This window comes from Glandiceps talaboti, chromosome 18 (assembly GCF_964340395.1).
Source record: "Glandiceps talaboti chromosome 18, keGlaTala1.1, whole genome shotgun sequence".
Lineage (NCBI taxonomy): Eukaryota > Metazoa > Hemichordata > Enteropneusta > Spengelidae > Glandiceps > Glandiceps talaboti.
Genome location: NC_135566.1, coordinates 8,348,198 through 8,356,419, shown reverse-complemented (window position 1 = coordinate 8,356,419; position 8,222 = coordinate 8,348,198).

Here is an 8,222-nt window from a genome sequence, read left to right as displayed (position 1 = left end):
GGGTGTAATAAATTATCAATTCAATAAATAACTTCATTTTATACCAGACTGAATATGTTGAGATTGTAAATTCCTCTGACAAATAAATCAGATTTGCACAAAAGACCAGACTAGACTAGAGGCAAACAATCGCAAAATTGGGTTTGGTATGTGCTTTGCACTTCCTGGTTGACATACATGTACTGTAAACCTAGATATTTTCGCTACTCGAAAATTTGGCGATTTTACAGTCTTCAGCTAGTTCTCAAAGATTAATTTTCACTGGTTTGAGCCATCTTAGTCCTCATCCTACAAAATCGATTTTACTCTTAATGGATGTTTTGTACCCCTAAATACAAATATTTCTTTTAAAAAATGGCAAATTGAGAAATGGAAGAAGTTTTGGTATAAAAAATTAGTAAATGCATGGTACTAAAATAAAGTATTAGTGTCGACAAAAGAAGTATTAGTATGGGAAAAGTGTTAAACTAACAACTCAAACTCAAACTTTTAGTTTTTTGTTTTTATGACTCTAATTGATAGTCTGTGGGATGGAGAGACAGAGAGACAGAGACAAAGACAGCCAAATGTTAGGGACCATCGCACAATGTCGAACAAGCTCATTTAAAGCAAACATTCATTTAAGACAAAACCCCTCCCTCCTCCTGAATGTTCACGACTGTGCCATCACACGTTTATACGTGTATATATCAAACCATGATCAAAATTATAGCAGTGACACCACTACGATCGACGCAGTGTGAAAATATGACGGTAAACATGAACTTCCAATCTTATGAACCTGTTTGCTGAGATGAAGGTGTGAAAGTTTTCGAAATTTAGCTAGAACTTAGAAGTACGAAAATGAAGTTCAGCAATCGTATTGACGCCACACCCCCTTTGCCCCTAAACAAATGATGTTCACCTGTTGAGCTTGTGTGACATTTTGTGATTGTCCCTAAGTTAGCAGTAAGATACTTTTGTGCAGTTTTCACTTTGTGTGTGAAAGTCTATGAAATTGAGTGAATATATTGTTTGCCATTCTAGTTTTCTGTACTTTTTTTTTTTTTTTTTTTTTTAATTTAGTTTTCTGTACTTTGATTTATAAATATAGTATAGTATATATAGTGCGGTACAGTACAGTACAGTACAGTACAGTACAGTACAGTACAGTACAGTACAGTACAGTACAGTACAGTATAGTACAGTACATTACAGTACAGTACAGTACAGTACAGTACAGTATAGTACAGTACAGTACAGTACAGTACAGTACAGTATAGTTGACTCGAAAATACATTTTACACAACATAATCTATGATCAAGGATATCCTACTAAAATATATCTAACTACAAAACATGTAAAACAGTAGTAACTAGGAAATAAATATTTGTAACCTATATATATGCCATATTTAAAACGACATTGTTGAGTGTCATATATTTATCTTATAAATACAAACCATCAATGAAGACAGGATGACCTCGACAAACCTTAATTTAAAATGTTTCAAAAAAATCTGACTAGTTTTTACCTCATTAATTAATATTAACACAGCATTGTGAGGTCAGCAATATATGTTATTTATCATTTCTATATTTAGTCATGGCAGCAATATATTCATATCAATTGTTATACAAAGTCCATCTGTGCCTGAGTTGGCACTGTCTGTACATACATACATACATACATACATACATACATACATACATACATACATACATACATACATACATACATACATACATGTATACTTTTGCCTGAAGTCCAATCTGTAGTGATATTTTACCTCCATAGAAATTGACAACATATCAAATCAGACTATTGTATATGATCACAAACTCCATTCATGGATGTGAATCCGAAATCATACCCTATTACAAGATAATGAATCAGTCTTTCCTAGCAAGTACATATCTATGGAATGCATCAAATTATATAAAACCAGGGGGCAAGGATAGGCTGAAAGATTCACCATTATTTGTGCTTCACTATATTGTTGTGGCTTAATACTTCATTACAAATGACAGTGATGTGGAGCACAAACAATGCCAAATCTTTCTGTCCATGTGTAAGCAGAGCTAGTCTGTAAGATACGACGCTGTCAGCTAACACTCATGGGGGGGGGGGGGGATTTGATCGTACTCAAAAAACAGGATTTAGATGCCTTCATAGGGCTGAATAACATGACGCATCAAACAATCTATGTGCAAGTAATGTTAAAATGGCACACAGACAATGATTTGTCAACGCTTGGGGTAAGGAGTGAAAGGTTAATAATAAGCCAAAAGATAGCTGAGTAGTCATTAGGTGACATTGCACTCTAATATTTCCTGGAAGTCAGACAAAATTGTCAACTTTTGCAGTCAGTCTGACAGTCATCTAAAGATAAAATCCTTTGAACTTCCAGACACAGACAAATATAATTATAAAATGTACAGTAGGCTTTAGCTGACAGACAATGTGATGAAACCTGGTATACAAGTAACAAGATATTATCACTTCATTCATTGTGCTGTTGTCAACCTATATATATAGTGAAATGTAACTGATGACAACAGCAACGCACTGTAATATTACTACCCAGCAATATGGTGCAGCTGTTTAATTTGCAGACAAACCATCGTACTCCACATATTCCAATATTAGACTTTAGTCTATATACATCCTATATATGTACATAAAATGTTGTATGAACACATTGTAGAGATCGTGAACATTTTAAAGGTAAATTTACTGATGCCTGAAAAGTGTCACTAAAATACACGATATAGTATTCCAATATTAGACTTTAGTCTATATACATCCTATGTATGTACATAAAATGTTGTATGAACACATTGTAGAGATCGTGAACATTTTAAAGGTAAATTAACTGATGCCTGAAAAGTGTCACTAAAATACACGATATAGTTTGTGGCAGTCTGTATGAAAATATCAACCTTTCACAAACAATGAAAAATTGCTTTAGAAAAAAGACCATGAATAAGACCTTTACTAGTGAGATTATTTATACTTTATAATTATTGATAACATTGTAAGAATACAGATACCAATAAGATATCTTATATACTTCTTACATGTATGTAGAAGTACCTTTCTGCATTTCAAACGATCCCAAGGTTACATTTACCTCATAGGCATTAGGTAGCATGCTACAAATGTAATATACACTATAGGCTATTATTTTTGTTTGCCATCATAACACCATCTGTCTGTAGACTGTATGACCAGATAAGTTGTATTTATTTATTCATTTGTTTGTTTGTTTGTATTTGCCCTCTGTCTGTGTGTATACTATGATGGGATACACTAAGTATTTTCAGCTTCAATGTAAAATTGGTGTGTTAGCCACGGAAAATTAGCATATTTAAATTATTTTACATTATAAAAGTATGACCTGAACTGAAATGTCACTTCATTGACCCTTAGGTCTGTCACAAGATCTAAGGTAACGCCAAACTTAGATAGTATTGGTGGAGTTGTCTCTATGGGTGAGATGACCCTGTCAATGTCATCCAACAACAAAGTGACTCATTCACACCAGAACTGACTCCAAAATGCATATTTACGATAACTCAAAAATGCATTGCTTGAGAGATTCATTTTTTGTAATATTCCAATTCTATATTTCCTTGTAAAATATTCACATTTTGTACACAACTACAAAATTGCAATCTTTGAAGTCACAGTGTTACATTAATTAATTTATTGCTTTCTGACTTGGATTATGGTAAGTGAAACCAATTAAGAACTCAGCTGCTGCTATCTCTAATTTTTATCAGTATTAATCTAATTAAAATCTATCAGGCAATTAGATAATTAAATTAAAGAAGACACATAATATATGCAAATGGATTTACAATAAAACTATCAACATTAATAGTTTTAATGCAGTTTTTATCTTATTTTTGACTGCTTTTAGTTGATTTGGTTTGAGAAATATTGCATGCAACCAGACTGTATGTGTGTAGGAAAATAAATCTAAGTTAAATATCTGCAACAACTATCAGTAATTTTTTTTACAAAGGACAGTAAGTAGGTAAAATTCAAGTCATTTTACCAGAATTCAATAATAAAATTATGATAGATTCTATGCAAAACTATGTCACTTAAAAATTATAAAAGTTATAAAAAGTGATGTCTCTTACTTCCAACATGCTGTGCCAAGTGTCATTAATCTAATTCAGTTGTTTACTTTCCCTGTTTATAACAAGTTTCACTTGTCAATGCTTGCCTGTCGCTGGTTGTATTCCACTTTTGTTTTGTGAGTGGATGTTAATTTCCTATAACAGGGATCGGAGTTAGCACTAGCAGTAGTCCAGCATACATAGTCATAGACTATTAAACATTATATCTTGACTACCAAGTTAGAAGGTGGTAGTCGGTTACAGTGTTAGACAAATGGAAATTGGCCGAAATAATTCACATGGCTAAATCTGAGTACCAAGCATAGAAGTTAAATTTGAGATGCTAACACCATATGTTACAACTACCTCCAGGCAGCACACTAAAAGTACACTGAATGAGGGGTGAGTAACCTGTAGTTAGACACAGTAGATAGACATCTACTGATTTATTAAAATATGTAAAACTTATCTCCTCCCTACATAACTTCTACTTCATAATTGAGTACTTTGTTATCAATGTTGTTTTTTCAAATGTTTTCAACCTAGTCCTACTGTTCTTCTATCTGTTCAACTGATAAGGTTACTATATAAAAACTTAATACTTTATTTCCTTACATATTATCAGATCAGTAAAACACTGTAATAATTAGCTTTTATATCACGACACCACCAAGGATCCTAACTACTTTAATACTAGTATTACTCTCATTTCCCCACCTAGTGACAAAACCAGCAAATGGACAGTTTGATAAAGCCTGTCGACCTGAACAGGTGTAACGGCAATTGTAAGTTATTAGAACCCTTGGTTAAGATCCAAGAACTAATTGTGTTACTGGAACTTAATCGTCTAAACTTTTTTCAAATGTAAATTGGCTCATATTTGTTCCTACTGTTTCTCTTTCTGTTCATTTTCGCAAGTGAGACCACATATCTCTGTTGATGCAACGAAATACAAGTATATTTTGGACAGTGAGAAAAAGAGGTCTTTGGTTTCCCATGATGCCTCTGGTGAGCACGTTTTGGAAGGTGCTGTAAACAGGCCTGTGATTTCTAATGATGCCTCTGGCGAGCATGTTTTGGACAGTGACACAAAGAGGCCTGTGGTTTATGATGATGCCTCTGGCGAGCACATTTTGGAAGGTGACGCAACTAGAGGCCTTTGGTTTACGATGATGCCTCTGGCGAGCACGTTTCGGACAGTGCTGTAAAGAGGCATGTGGATTATGATGATGCTTTGTGTTCAATTGATCAGCTTATTGTGCTTGGTAACCATGGTAACAGCCATTCTACGTTGCAAATTGTTTCCTTGAATTTACATGTAGAAATTATGAATTATTATTTCTACAGAACATTTCAATATTACAAAGTATAGATCTTCATATTCATATTCAAAGTATATAAAATCAAAAGATCACTGTTGAATTTCATACACCAGAATTTAATAAATCTAAAATTTAATTCAATTTAATTGGAATTTTTGGCATTGTTGAATGAAAACCACCCTATGTGATGCCACTATTGCCATTCTTTCTGCATACTTTGGTAACTGTATGAAAGTCACATTCCATGACGCAAGATCTTTTTATTTTGATACTGGAGTGGGGAACATGTTGGTAAATGGAAATTCACTGTATGTACATGTATGTATCTTAGGTTCAAAAAACTTTTAATACATGAAAAATGTAACTTGCATTCGCAATGAATTGTTCACAGCAGGATGATACATATGTAGAATGCAGTAGTTTGTATGCCTAGTAGGAGATGTCTGGTCACTGTGTTTCTGAATTTGAATTTCTTATTTGTTTCTTATTTGTTTAGTTTCTTATTTGTTTTGTTTTGTCTTGTTTTGTTTTGTTTTCTGACAATCTTTTGTTTTGCCCCCCCCCCCCCCATTCTGTTGTCTCTCACACAAATGGCATGATTCTCTTCTTTCTCTTGTGATTCTCATTATTTTATGTGACTACTTCTCTAGTTTAAGTGAAAAATCATCTGTCTGACAGACTGTACATTAATACTCTTCACATATTCTGCAGCAGTGATAACCTACACTAAAACTGCATTTATATGAGTCGTATAAAAACAATTTAAAATGACTCACATTTTAATAAAGATTAATAATTATGACATTATGGCCTGTCATGTCATTGATACTAATATCACACATACTAAAATCCAAACTGAGTGAAAAGTGACATGAGCGGAGTTTGCCGACATTCTCAAAGACCAAAATCTATGCATCAATTTATCACACAAATTTTCAACAAGTCTTCGGTATAACAGCAAGGTGAAAAAATGCTGTATTGCAAATTAGACTATATTATATTTAATGTTTAGTTTCAAGTTGTGATAAAATTTAACCCACAGCTGGCCTTCGATCATAACAACATGTGAGAATAATCTGAATCTGGTTTATTTGTTTATTTTTATTTCTAATTATATTCACTTTGAGGAATTTTTTTTTCAATAATTACTTTTTTTCAATAATTACATATCAAAATAAAGTTCAGTCTAGTCTAGTCCCTATACGGTATTGTTACGATTTACATCTCCACTCACTACGCTGGTATCCAGACTAAGTTCAGTCCTGCTGGTCCGATGAGAGGGTGGTACAATGTTTTGGAGTACCCATCATTGTAACATACATGCAATCACCGATGCTATTCTATGATATTTACCAAAGCTGTCAAAACTGCCTTTACAGTATTTGACAATCCTACAACCATGATACTGGCATTTCATTCCTAAAGGTGTAGGGGATAAAAATAACAACATGCGTGCCACTCAGTTTTGTTTACCTTAGCACACTGAACAGCAGAGTGTGTTATGGCAGCACTCATCAATTGAACACATGTTGTGATGTGACATTTACACTCAGAAATGTCTGCATTGTACTGGAGTAAAGTTCACACGTTCATGAGGACTACTGTACTGCTTTTACTGACAAATACATACTTCTTTTCAGACAGCCTAACAAATATTACAGAAGTGGCCATGTATGATGAGTATCTTTTAAAACTAATGTACATTGTAGGTTCTTCTTTGTTTTTTTTGTTTTTTTTAATTTGCATCTCAAAAGGGGATGATTAACAGCCTGAAAGTGATGATCAGCCATGTAATTCAGAAAGTAATAACAGTAAAAAACAATAAGTATTGGGAGGTAGATGTCTATAAAAAAAGTTCAAGACAGCAATTCACAGTATTTTACCTCATGCTAGAGGGTCAAAAAAGAACAAGAAGGTTTACTTATCCCCATATGGCTATATTAATGCATGTGCAGCGTATGTAGCAGAAGTCAGTGTGTCAACCACAAAATCAAATGATTGGTGTTTTTATGATGTGCCTAGGTTATAAAATTATATTTCAGGTAAGAGAAATTAAATCTACATACATGTAGTATGTACTTAGGTCAGATCATTAGCCCACATTCACTTCATTTTTTCATATTAGTCCACATAAGTGTTAGCCTATCTACCAATAATGAGCAAGAATTCAAAAAATCAAAATGGCAGTTTAATACAATAGCTTGTTGTAGCATAATAGTCCTTCAAGACTACAGGTAGGCTAATATAGTATATAAGTGTGACCACCCATGAATGTGATTTAAATCATGATGAAAACTTCTGCCAATAAATTGGTATTGTTAATATTCTCAAACATTCTTGTCATAATCATATGTTGAATTAATTAATCATTACTTCAACATATTAATAATTCCAATCCTCTTTCTGTGTTGCTCCAGTCACTATGCAAGCCTATGATACAAAAAGTATGCACTGAATAAAGAGAGTAAATAATGAATTTTCAAATCTTAGAAAAACGGTTGCAAGATCTAAATTTAAATGCCCTGCTTTAACATAGAGCCATCCAAAGTTAAGGTGTGGGCTGAGAGATTTTTATATGTCTATTTCCTGTTGTTTGGCCTTGAATATGTACACCACTTTTTCAAGTTTGAAAACTTTCCAACAAAAACCTAACAACTTCTAATTTCTAAAGTCACTTAGTGATATGTATGCACATCAGATTTAACCAAAATATATCATAAATAATAAATAAACATTCAATCTAATGAAAAATATTTGTATTTCAACTATCTGTCTCTTTATTTTCCTTTT